Below are 13,387 nucleotides of genomic sequence, written 5' to 3'. Positions count from 1 at the left end.
GCTTGGGACTAACAGGCATCCTCAGTGTATAAGTGCTGGTGATCTTCTATATTTAGGCAACAATGGAACCTGCCACGTCAGAATGCAGACCAATGAGGGGTAGGGGGAGGAATTGATGATGCATTGAACTGACTCCCACGTAGACCGTATATTCCACTGCATCCACGCCAGTTCATGCGGGAGTGTATGGATTGGGGGAAAGGCATGGCAGAGAGGTTTGCTTTTGTGGTTAGCAGACTACCTATGTATCAGGCGTAAGAAAGGCGTGCGCGTGGAAGTAGGAAGCGTTAGGGAAACGGTTTCTTGTCCATCTCTGGTTCTAGCGTTTGCTATGAACGAATAGTTTGAGTGTGATATATTTAGAATGGAAGATAGAAGCAAGTGAGCGATATACAACTACAAAGTACGAGGAAAGGAACGGGCCTGGGATTGAACCCATGACCTTCTGCAAATGAAGCAGAAGCGGTAGCCATCAGACCACCAACCCCGTCATTTCACAAATTTCTGCTTGGATTTATCAAAAAACATTGTTGCTGATCATTTCATACACCTGAAAAAAAAAATCAACACAATATTTGCCGAAATGTCTTACGCGATTAATGATATTGCACGTAATTTCTGAAATTGATGAAGGTATTTGCTTTCAGAATCTTGATGAGTTTCTGATGGAGTTTTTTTTACTAAATTATTGACGAAATAAATAGTAAAATTTTTGAAAGAGTTGAATTTTACCTTCTTTTGTAAACTTCTGGTCTTGTATTTATTTTAAAGAAGTTTCTCAAGGATTTTGACGTTATTCTGTGGCGATATAGCTGAGCAATTTCCTTCTTAAATTGTCAAAATCGTTCCTTGTGAAAAATTACCTGATAGAATTTCGTAAAAAAATCCCCATTCGATATTTCACGAGCTCTGCCGTTTCTGCGAGAACGTTTTTATTTGAATTTCTAGTTTCTCCAGAATGTCCTCATGAAGTTATGGAATTGCTAAAAGAGTAAATACCTAAAAGTATTTTCAATGAAATTTCTTATATAAATAATTGAAAACATATTTTGCCGTAATATTTTTTTTTAAGAATATCACAAACTTTTTATGAAAATTTTAGCCATTTTTTGTTTTTACCATTCTTCTTTTTCGTAAAATAAATATTATCAAGAATTTTCATTGAGAATTCCTATAGAGATTTTTTTGTTTTCAGATGGAATAATCAATTTAAGATTGAAAACTGCAACAAAAATCTGATGAAATTCATGAAGGAGTTGCAACCTGAACAATATGGGAATCTATAATAATAATACAGTTTTTCAATGATTTTCATGATGTTTTAATAGAAACCAGCATAACGTACATACTTAAAGAGTATATTTTCAGAGTTCTGGAATATATTATGACATAATTCTGTAACATTATGAATATAATACAAAAGAAATTCATGGATGAATTTTCAGTACATTTTTTGCAAAGTTATAACAGATTACTGATTACGGATAACCCAAAATATTCTTTGTGCAGAAAAAGCTTTTTTCAAATGAAAAAAAAAAAACTTGCTCCTCTATTTTGTACAATACATTCATGTTATGTTCAGTCTGTGCAACCTTTGACTGAAGACGTCAATTGTCTCTTAAATGTGGAACCTTGATTATTGAAAAAAGCATCTGCACATCGCACCAAAATTCTGTTATTTAATTCTTCAACTTATGCAAAAAGTAAGTTGTCCATTCTTGGAAAAGCTAGATCGAAGTGTAAGAACTGATCGTTTTATAAAGTGGACACCTTGTTCATGATACATATTTTTTATTTATTAATCAAATCGTAATCGGTTTTATGTGCATTTTTCAACTACTACTCTACGATGTCATAAATATATAAGATCTAACAAAATGATTTTGGTTATGTTCTTCCTTAAAAGTTTTTCCAAAAACCCTTATGAAAAGCTGCTCTTTAAAGTTTAAAATTATTTTTTGCATAAAAAAAACTTCTTTTTATTCTACAAATTGTATGTTGGTATCCTTTACTCTTCTACTGAAGGTAGAGCTTCAAAACAATTAACAATATTCTATCAATCTTTTACACTAGGTTACTTTAGTGATTTATCGCTTTATGGCTAAATTTACTGAAATAAATTTCAAATTTAGTTTCGATTACTTAATAAACTACATATGCATAATAGGAAGCTGAATTGTAAGTAACCGCGTTCTAAAGTATAAATTTAACTCTTTCTGGTTGTTTTATTAAAAAAAAAGAATACTTTTTAAAACATGTACCGATTTTTACCGATATACTGCAATTTGTAATCGATTTGATCCAAATATTTTGATCGGTAATCTTAGAATAATATATTGTGAAAAAATACATAAAAAAATCCGTTTTCAATACAGCAGTGTTGCCAATACTGATGATTTTCCTTGCACTTTGAGAGGTCTTCTGAAAATAACGCATTTTTTCTCTGTTGTGCTCTAAATATGACGTGGGGACTATATAAGCAACTCTTTGGAGGCGTAAGTAATTTTTCATATAAAGACTTCATTAGCACTACCATCAGGACGTACTTCGAACCAAAAAATTTACTCATATCAGTCCCCTTTATATATAAAATATTTAAACTGTAAATGAAAGTGAAGTTGTTCATATGATATCTGGACAATTGTTGCTCCAAAATTAACTTGATTTTTTTTTCAAGAACTTTGTTATTGATGATGCTTTTAAAGAACAAGCCCTTTTTGAAAATAAAAAAAATAAATTGTTGAATTTTTCAGGCAATTTCCAATAATAATTAGTCGAACGATGTACAGAAAACCGATTACGATTTCGATAAGAAATTAAAAACATAAGATAAAATATTGTTTTATAATATGTTTTTCATCAAATAATGTTGAGTATTTGAAAAAATTCTGGGGAGGCAGGGGCTCCGGCCCTTTCTGTTCCTACGTCAATGCCGAGAAGCCTGAGTGATGATGCAGTAGTGTGGTCTCTCTGTGGCTAATCGAGCTGAATGGCATACAGACGGCCATTACCCAAATGCCGGACATACCAATCGGTGTAGCGTTGCGAAACATTCCTTATGCAGTCAGTCAGGCAGGCAAACATCATCCAACAACCCCATCTACAGATAGCGTGTGCTCCCGTCTCATTTCCCGCCAACCGTCCAACAGTCAATGAGAAACACTCTGATGCGCTGCTCAGTGCTCAGAGACTCAGACCATTCGTCTGCCAGTGCTAAGAGTAGGCGATATGATTTATTTTCATGTCGATGCGAAACGAAACACGGAATAACTAACACTACGATAACGATACGAAACGAAATATGAACAAGTACACGAAACTCAATGCGAAATGTCTAAGAGGTCTTACATTCGATCGATTTGATTAATGATAATAGAATAATGGGGACCGACCTGGTGTAAGAGTTAGAATACACGCCTCTCACGCCGAGGACCTGGGATCGAATCCCATCCCCGAGATAGTCACTTATGACATAATAGTTATAGGGACGCCTTCTTTCGGAAGGATAGTAAATCCGTTGGTCCCGAGATGAACAACTAGCTATTAAATATCGCATACCCTTAAACAGTACCGAACTTCAGCTGCAGTGCAGTGCATCCAAGCAGTGGGTAACATCATCTCCAGCAAAGAGCGAAGATGAGACGTCGTTTTTTTCCTTTGACTAGTGATTCTGCTGTAGTTGCTTGTTGCGCTTTCGTACTGAGTGCAAATGATGGTGGTGATGCAGCAGATCCATGTTGCCGAAGCGTACCATACAACATCGAATCGAAAGCACAAATATAAAAGCTGCTTGGGAGGAAGAAAATTATGTTTTTGCTCTTTCTCTTTGCTTTTTTGCTTCATCTTTACTGAGAAGGAAAAGTAGGTACTGATATTGGCAAACTTTGCTATGTTTTAAGTGATCTTGCCGAAAAATTCATCAATGATTTTCTTAGGGTCTCACCAGAAATATTTCAAAATATAAACTATCACTTCTCACGACTCTATAAAAAATCAATTATTACTTCGAGTTTTTCCAAAAGTCTCGCAAGAAAATAAACATATTTACTTTAAAAACTGAGGGAATAATTGGAATAATGTAGAAATTAATGCTTACAATACCATATTGTCGTAATCTCTAGGAACGTATCATTAATTGAACATAATTCCAATAAACAATGCTCCACTTAGATTTTAAAGTTGTGTTCAAAATTGTTAATTTATTCGCTTAATTTGCCACAGACATAGACAGATATTTCCACGATAAATAACATTGCCGAAGACCGCAAAGCAATTAGATGCTTGTGAAAATCTTCTCTTTTCTCATCAAAATCCTCTCACATTTTTTTATTAGAATCCTCTATTGATTCTCATCAGAAGATTCTTATCAAATGTGTTCCAGGGTTGTCATATGAATCTTTTCAGGATTATAATCAAAATCATCTAATGATTCACATCAGAATCCTTCCAGAGTTCTCATCAGAGTTCTACCATTCTTACCAGAATCTTCTCGGAATTTTTATCAGAATCTTCCTAGTATTTTCATCAGCATCCTTTGAAGACTCTCATCAGAATCCTTTCAAAATTTTCATCATTGGGCTTCAATGCCACGCGGTTAGTGTCATCTGGCAGTTAAACACATCGTTGTCAGAAATGTTTCCCGGCTATGCCATTAGAGCATGCTTGTTTGTTGTTATGGCTAAGTAGCCCATCATTCGTTTTGCCAGCCATGTTGATTTTGCAGCTCGCAATTTCTAAGTGATAAAATTCAGTCATCATTGGTAATATTCATTTTGGAAAGTATCACTACTTGCGCTTACCTGCAGAAAGTCTGCTGATACTTTTGCAGCTATCTCAGTGCAAAACCAAGTCATTTTCATTAAATCGGAATCGTGAGACGAATTTGCCACAATCATCGATGTCCAATACACATTTAAATGACGGCCTACTTCGCTGAAGACGGTGTCCAAAACAGATTTTTTTCAGAATTCTCATCAGAATCTTTTCTGAATTTTTATCAGAATCTTTCCATAGGTTGTAGGACGAAAGGTCGAAGGACAGAAGGTCAAATGACAAAAGGTCGAAGGACAAAAGGTCGAATGGACAAAAGGTCGAATGGACAAAAGGTCGAATGAAAAAAGGTCAAATGGACAAAAGGTCGAATGGACAAATGGTCGAATGGACAAAAGGTCGAATGGAAAAAAGGTCGAATGGAAAAAAGGTCGAATGGACGAAAGGTCAAATGGACTACAAAATGTACCGTTGAAAAGATTATCTTGCACTCTGTTGCTAACATTTTGACCACAAATTTCTCCCTTCTCATCTGAAGTTTTTCCTTCTTTTAAATGGTTGCAGTTCTTTAGAATTACCGTTTGAAGCAATAATTTGTATTAAGGCTATTATTTTCCAAACAAAAGAATAATTTTCTGAACGTCGGTTGTTTAGCATAGAGTAATTATTATTAGCTTTTTAGTTGATACATTTTCAATAGAGATTTGTCCTTCTTTTAAACATTGGTTGTTCTTTTGGAGTTATACTTCATAGTGATTTTATATTGTTGTAGACACTTGTATCGATGATTATTCCTTCGTTTATACATCGGCTGTTCTTCATAGATTTCAATTTTACATCTCGCGTGTATTTTTTTGTTTCAATTGAAATGCTGCCTTCTTATGAATTGTAACGGGAGTTGGGAGGGTGGAAAAAGGAAGGAGCGAAACAGCCTTCGCTTAAGCGCCAGGCAAGTGCAGAGACTTACCGCGAAGGAGCGTGTCTATCTCAAAATCCCGTACCCGACTGAGACCTCAGGGCGAGTCCTTGTCTTAAACCTCCAATCCAAAACCGAGACTTCTGAACGCACGAGCTAACTACAACAGCCAAAAGATTATAAAAATACAGGGTGGACCGGTTTCCTTTGAAGGTTTTCCAAATCCAGAGCCTATTCTACGACGAACCCGGAGTAAAACTGGATTAAAAATTCCCTTGGTACGACCACTTCTCATCAAATCAGTACAATGATACTGAAACGTTGGCTTAACATTTTTAGATATTTTTATTCTTGCAACTATTGTGCAATGCCTACGCTGCCTTATTCCATCGATTCGTTCTTAGGATCTAGTGTTAGTTTGCAATTTACAATGTTTGATTTTCTTGCTACTTGCCCTTTTTTGTGCTCCTGCTTACGCTACTGCCCATTCGCTGCAATCTCTAGGCCAGCGGCACGTGGTAGCCGTGCTTCCAGCGGCACGTGGTAGCCCCTGATGGTAGGCAAGAGGTGCTTCTCCGTGCCGAACGTAACCGTCGTAACCTCGTTGTGGGATTCCGTTCGCCGTGGGGAGTCGGACTAGTGGCTATCCCGTTTAACTGTCACGGGCGAGGGGCCGTTCACAGAATTTGATGACGCAATGACGATCGCATCACGTCACAAGTAGCGATTTTCACACGGGGCGTCACGGGTGGCGATACACTACGGCTTAGACTGGTCCTGGGGGTTAGACCTTCGTTTGAAGGAAAATCTTCAAACGGGTTCATAAGAGCAATTAGCACTGGGCTATAGGGGCACAATTTGAGGATTTACCTGTTATTCACAGAACGTGGTTAAGGAAGGGGCCTTAAGCCCTGTATTGGTTTAGAGCACCAAGCCTAATTAACAATAATTCGATTAGCTAAAGGGCCTTTATCTAACTTTCGACAAACTTACAACTCACTTTCTCACATTAACCGATTTCACTAGTGTTTTTACTTTGCTAGTTCTTATTAAATCAATGGGGCTTACATTTGCCTCCCACTACTAGTTTTAACTTGGACACTTTAGTAGCGCTTTTTCACTATTTGGCACGTTTAGGACAACCTTTCGCCTCGGTGGTCAGATACAAAGAGAACGTTCAATCTGGATTTCGGACCTTTCATCCTACTATCGTTTCGCGAGGCTATTGTTTTAGTGATCATGCCTTACATCCGTTCAGTTTCGGTATCGAAAACCGCCAACTTGAACTGTCTTCAATCTGCATTGGATAGGAATCAGAGAGTGGGAACGCTTTCGCTGTGGATTTAGACGAGGGCATATTTCGTATGCTGTTGAGGTTTGAATTTTAATTTAGGCAGGGATTGAAAACATTTTTTACAGCATAAGGAATATCTTTTTTTTATAGGGAGGAAAGTTTGTAACTTTGTTACATTACCCCCTACCAACGGTAAAAAAAATAAATGAAGGAAACTGAATTTATTTTTTTTTTTTCTAAAAAATTAACCAGTTATATCAAAATTTAACCTATATTTAATTGAACTCTTTCATGAACAAATTTTTTACTCTAACAAATGAACTATTGCCTAATGTGGTAAGAAATATTGAATTAGTTGTATGGGTATTTTATTTTTGTTGTTTTGGGAATTTGCGAGGAACACCATTTCACAATATTGAACTTTTACTAAATTTTACTATAACAAAAAAAAACCTTTTGGGTACCTCCAACATTTTGGAGAAAATCAGCGAAATTAGCGCGATAACACCTATTTTTAAGGTTTACTCGAGAAACCTCTCGAATATAATCAATCATTGTTTAAATGATGCATATAAACTGTTACTTCCGAATCAGATCAGAAAATTCCAAAATTTAACTTATTATAGTCGACCGTTTTGCATTTCACTCAAAACAATCTTAATTCAATGACGATGTTCAAAATAACATCAACTTAACTTACTGATGGTGTTCCCAACATTGAGCCTCTACTGTACCAGTCGGAATGAAACGGAGTGAAACGATAAGTTTTTACAATTTGAATGTAAATAAACCGGTGAAGAAAAATATTCAGAAAAAGCTGCTGTATTGATGGAGATACGAATTTTATCACCTATTGCTGATAAATGCACGCCAACATATACTACAGGTAAGTTTTTTAATGAAATATAGTACTAATGATTTGCATTAGTGTAATTTAGTGAGAGAGATAAAAATTAAAACATGGAACCTTGGTTTTGTTGTTGTATTAGCTGAAATCTACTCGGCCTATTCTAGTGAACGCGACTATTTTGTGATTGGGACACTGAAGTTTGAAAAGCTATTTTTAACCATTCTCACTGTTCTATTTTTGTTTATTTTTCAGGGGTTGTTCGCGGTCAGAAAGAGGAGCTGGAAGGAGAATTGCTCGTAGTGAATGGAATGTGTTTTTGGAGACAATCCCTTCCGCTGCACTCTGGGGGCCAAACGTAAGTTTGTGTTTTTATGGATTAGATCCGTAGTTAGTGCACTAAAGGCAACGTTCATAGCTGGAAATCCTGTTGTTTACTTCTTTTGTAAATCGCTTGCATGGAAAACTCCTAGTTTGTTGCCATGCAAGTCCTCCAACTCATAGCAGGATGAACCTATTAGCGCTATGACTTTCGCTGGAGAGAAAGGATTGGCTAACTTGGCTGAGAATTTTTTTGATTTGCTCGACTGGAAGAAATTTCGTTTCATGACAGTCTCACCGATTTCATATGTTGGGGCGTTTTGATTTGATCTGAGATTATAGTGCTTAGAGTATCTATTATACGCTTTCCGCAGATTTTCTTTATCTGTTTCGTGAATTTTTTTGAGGTTTTCGTTCATTTCCATTGGTTCAACCGACATGTCAGGGTTAGTGTCCCTCAAGTGACTGTATTCAACGCCTGAGCTGATGTAGTTGCGTGCATAATTTACAAAATATGGCGTGAACGCTGTTGATTCATGCACAGCTGTTCTAATTGCCATCGCTACTTTTTGGATGTCTCGATCCCAGTCGGAGTGATCGTCGTTTATATATGTTCTTATAACTGCTGCAATCACCCTATTGACTCGCTCAGTTGGGTTGTTACAGGGGTGGTAATTGGCGTTACGCCAATGAGTAACGTGATATTTTTTTTATAATCTTTCAAATTCTTTCGATTTGAATTGGGGCCCGTTATCGGATATCAAGATTTCCGGGACCCCGAATAATAGGAATACCATTTCCTCGAGGAATTTTGTCAAAGCAGCCGTTTTGGCTTCCCGCATTGGTTGAATTATCACAAACTTCGAAAAGTGGTCTGTTACAACCAATAGGACAGAGTTTCCTTTCCGTGACCTGGGAAGAGGACCAATATAGTCTACTGAGATAGTTTGCCATGGTAGTGAAGCAATTTTTTGTTTTCCCATCATTGGTTTATTGTTGGTGTTGGGATATTTGGTTTGCTTACAAGTATCGCAACCCTTGCAATACTGGCGGACGTCGTTCTCCATTCCTGACCAGTAATACCGTTCCAAGAGCTTCTTGTAAGTCTTATTTCGACCAAAATGACAATTGTCATGGGCTTCTTGTAAGATCTGTAATCGCTCTTGTTTCGGTGGAATATATTTCCATTGAAACTTGGCGTCAGAGAGTCCTGATTGTACGAGTTTATAAATTCGATTCCTGACTACTCTAAAATCTTTATAGTTATCGTGGTTATTCAAAATTTTATTTTTCAAGTTTTCGTAATCCGCGTCTTGAATCTGAATGCTATTTACTGCCCTTGATAACGCATCTGCTGGGATATTAAGTGAACCTTTCCGGTATTGTAATTCAAAATCGTACTGCTGTAACTTTAACGCCCAACGAATCAATTTTGCAGAACCTTTTTCCGCGCTGATTTTATTTAACCAGATTAAGCTTTGGGCATCTGTAACAACAGTAAACCTAGATCCCTCAACATAGTGTTTGAATTTCTCGATTGCGAGGATAACACCTAAGCATTCTTTTTCCGTAGATGCATATTTTCGTTGTGACGCAGACAGCTTCTTCGAGAAAAACGCTATTGGCCTCCGTACATTGCACATTGGTCCCAAAGCCATATCTAGGAAGACAAAAATGATTGTGCCTAAACCGTCAATTTTAGATATATGGTGTCTTCGGCAAAGTTTCTCCATATTTTTCAGACATTTTTTTCAGAGATGTGAAATTAGGGTGACCCACATGGTTTACGAAATCAGCACATAAACTTTTTTGCTGACGCATTTAGGACTACACAATGTTCTACAATGTTTTAGAACAATCGATTTGGAGCAACTTTGCCGAAGAACCCAAATTTCTATCTCTTATGGTTCGTGAGTTATGATTTTTTTTTATCGAAAAAGTTAGGGTGGTACTGAAAAATCAGTTTTTTCTTAATAACTTTTTATACGATAATTTCTCGCAAAAACTTTGTTCCGAGCACTTTTAGAACTTTTGATTGCGCAACTTTTTGCCGAAGAAACTACTGTTCTATCTCTTATGGTTACAGAGTTATCAGGAATTTTCTTCGACAAAATGGTTGTTTTCAAATGCCGATATCTCCGAAAGGAGCAAACGGATTTTCAATCTTTTGTCAGCATTAGAAAGATTATTTTTTTCTCTGTTTATGGTGAAAAAACTGTGAGGACGTTTTTTGTTTGAAAAGATTGACAAAATTTTGAAAATAATATGTTTTTTAACCGAAAATTGTCCATAACTTGAAAAATATTCGAGATAGCTCTTTGATGCCTTCAGCAAAAATGTGCAAAATTAAAAGTTCTGAATATATATGGTGAAGAAAGCGAAAAAAGAGATATTTGCTAGAACAATTGAAATAACTGTATGTAAAGTCATTTAAAATTGAATTATCATGTATTGATATCGATCATAGTAAGCGGAATCTGAGAATCTGAAAAAGAAAAAAATATTTGCTGAAGCAGACTAATTCGTTGTGGCAGATTTATTGGATTTGATTGAATTGAATGGGATAAGTTGGATGCCCAGATAGAACAATTGCAGATACTTCTATATTTCTATGCGAGGATATCACGGGAAGTAAGGTTTTGATAATTTGAAGGAATTTTTCAAAGTATACGTTTTGTTATCGTTTAGGGTTGATAATATAATAAACGGGACCGGTATTGAACGCATGACCTTCTGCTTAGTAAGCCGAAGCGGTAGCAATTTATAACCAACCACGGCATAGGTTAGCGGGACAAACATTATGTCGCGAGAAATAACAGGACTTCGTTTATGGATTAATGTTCCTTGGATCACTATTAACGTTCAACGCGCCGTCATCGTAATCATCGTCATCATTGAAACATAAAAAGCAGTTTTTCTGTTCGAAAACAAAAATTATTCGATGAAAATGTGTTCACTGTGTTTCGATTGGAGAATAGAATGCAGTGAACACATTTTCCTATGTATTTTCTTGATTTTGAACGAAAAAACTGCTTTTGAAAATTCTGAAATCAATGACGGATCCTGCCCCCTTAAAACTGATTCAGCAAATAACCTCCTAAGATTTCGCTTACTGTGATCGATCTTATTTCATTACATATATTTTCAATTTTAAATGATTTACATACAGTTATTCCGGTTGTTCCAGCAAATATCTCTTTTTTCGCTTTCTTTATCATATAAAATTCGGTTTATGGTGAATATTTCTTGAAGCGTTGATTTTTTATGAATAGTTTGTATGAAGCATTTTCAAAACTTTCTATTTTGCACATTTTTGCTGAAGGCACCAAAGAGCTATCTCGAATATTTTTCAAGTTATGGACAATTTTCGGTTAAAAAACATATTATTTTCAAAATTTTGTCAATCTTTTCAAACAAAAAACGTCCTCACAGTTTTTTCACCATGAATAGAGAAAAAAATAATCTTTTTAATGCTGACAAAAGATTGAAAATTCGTTTGCGCCTTTCGGAGATATCGGCATTTGAAAACAACCATTTTATCGAAGAAAATTTCGGATAACTCTGTAACCATAAGAGATAGAACAGTAGTTTCTTCGGCAAAAAGTTGCGCAATCAAAAGTTCTAAAAGTGCTCTGAACAAAGTTTTTGCGAGAAGTTATCGTATAAAAAGTTATTAAGAAAAAACTGATTTTTCAGTACCACCCTAACTTTTTCGATAAAAAAAAAATCATAACTCACGAACCATAAGAGATAGAAATTTGGGTTCTTCGGCAAAGTTGCTCCAAATTGATTGTTCTAAAACATTGTAGAACATTGTGTAGTCCTAAATGCGTCAGCAAAAAAGTTTATGTGCTGATTTCGTAAACCATGTGGGCCACCCTAATTTCACATCTCTGAAAAAAATGTCTGATAAATATGGAGAAACTTTGCCGAAGACACCATATATCTAAAATTGACGGTTTAGGCGCAATCATTTTTGTCTTCCTAGATATGGCTTTGGGACCAATGTGCATTGTCCTGAATCTGGACAAGTACTGCACCAACTGCAACATCTGACGCATCCGATTCTATTATAAATGGCTTTCTGAAATCAGGATTTGCCAAGACGCTTGGTGACGTTAGAACAGATTTAAGTTTCAAGAAGGTTTCTTCAGCTTCCTTTGTCCAGTCAATTTTTCCCTTACCCTTTTTAAGCAAGTCAGTTATTGGCGATGTTAGATCGCTATAACGGTCAATGAACTGTTTGTAAAAGGATACCATGCCAATGAACCTTCTAACTTCTTTCTGTGTCTTTGGTGCTGGGAAGTCTAGTATTGGACGAATTTTCTCACTGTCAATTGCTAGGCCTTGTTCCGATAGAATGTACCCTAGGTAACAAATCTTTTTTTGACAGAACTTGGATTTGTCTACACTAATTGTTAAATTAGCTCTTTTTAGCCTTTCCGCGACAACTCTTAGAAGACGGAAATGTTCGGACAAGGAATTTGAGATAATAATAATATCATCCAAATATACATAAATATTTGGTTCTAGGTCAAATCCTAGAACCATGTTCATGAGCTTAGTCTGTGTCGTCGGTGCACCCTTGAGCCCAAAAGGCATAACTTTAAATCTAAAAAGTTGTCGCCCCGCTCGGAATGACGTCAGATCCCTACAGGCTTCTTCCAAGGGGATTTGCCAGTAGGCCTTTGATAAGTCTATTATTGAAAAATACTTTGATTTTTCAATTCGGCCCAATATGCCCAACATGTCTGGGAATGGGTAAGCTTCACTCTTAGTGATTTCGTTAATTTTTCGGCAATCTAGGCATAATCTCCATTCACCAGATGCCTTCTTTACTGGTAGTAAAGGGTTGCACCACTCAGACGTAGATTCTTCAATAATATCTAATTCCAGCATTCTTTGGACCTCCTTATCTATTTCCTTTTGAATGTGTGGCGAGCATCGATATTGAGGTGGCTTTTTCGGCTTTGCTCCTTGAACCAGTTCTATTTTGTGCGAGATTACCTTGGTTCGACCTAATTTTCCATCGTTAATATTTTTGAAGATATCAACTATTTCTTGTAGCTCGTTGCAATCTTTTGGTGACAATTCGTGTTCTGTACTAATTCTTTCTACTTTTTTAGGATTTTCTGCAAATGGCAGCTCTAGGCTATCATCCGGCGTATCATCTTTTTTCTGTTCAACGATTGAAGCTGTTGGATGATCGCCTCCTGATCCGTGAAGTGATCTTCTACTA

The 13,387-nt window shown here is 36.3% G+C and overlaps 1 protein-coding gene and 1 long non-coding RNA gene across 5 annotated transcripts in view; one reads left to right on the top strand and one right to left on the bottom strand.

The window, feature by feature from the left end:
* The window catches only part of LOC5564334 (putative epidermal cell surface receptor), a 188,609-nt gene that overhangs the window by 164,270 nt on the left and 10,952 nt on the right, over positions 1–13,387 (bottom strand). The gene's annotated exons all lie outside the window — the stretch shown is intronic.
* On the top strand, positions 7,219–13,291 carry LOC110679860. Its single transcript, XR_002502761.1, has 3 exons — positions 7,219–7,866; positions 8,083–8,185; positions 13,275–13,291. It is a non-coding gene; the product is annotated as an uncharacterized LOC110679860 (long non-coding RNA).

Source organism: Aedes aegypti, chromosome 3 (genome assembly GCF_002204515.2).
Source record: "Aedes aegypti strain LVP_AGWG chromosome 3, AaegL5.0 Primary Assembly, whole genome shotgun sequence".
NCBI lineage: Eukaryota > Metazoa > Arthropoda > Insecta > Diptera > Culicidae > Aedes > Aedes aegypti.
The sequence above is the reverse complement of the archived record's forward strand: the minus strand, read 5'-3'. Positions and strand labels throughout refer to the sequence as shown.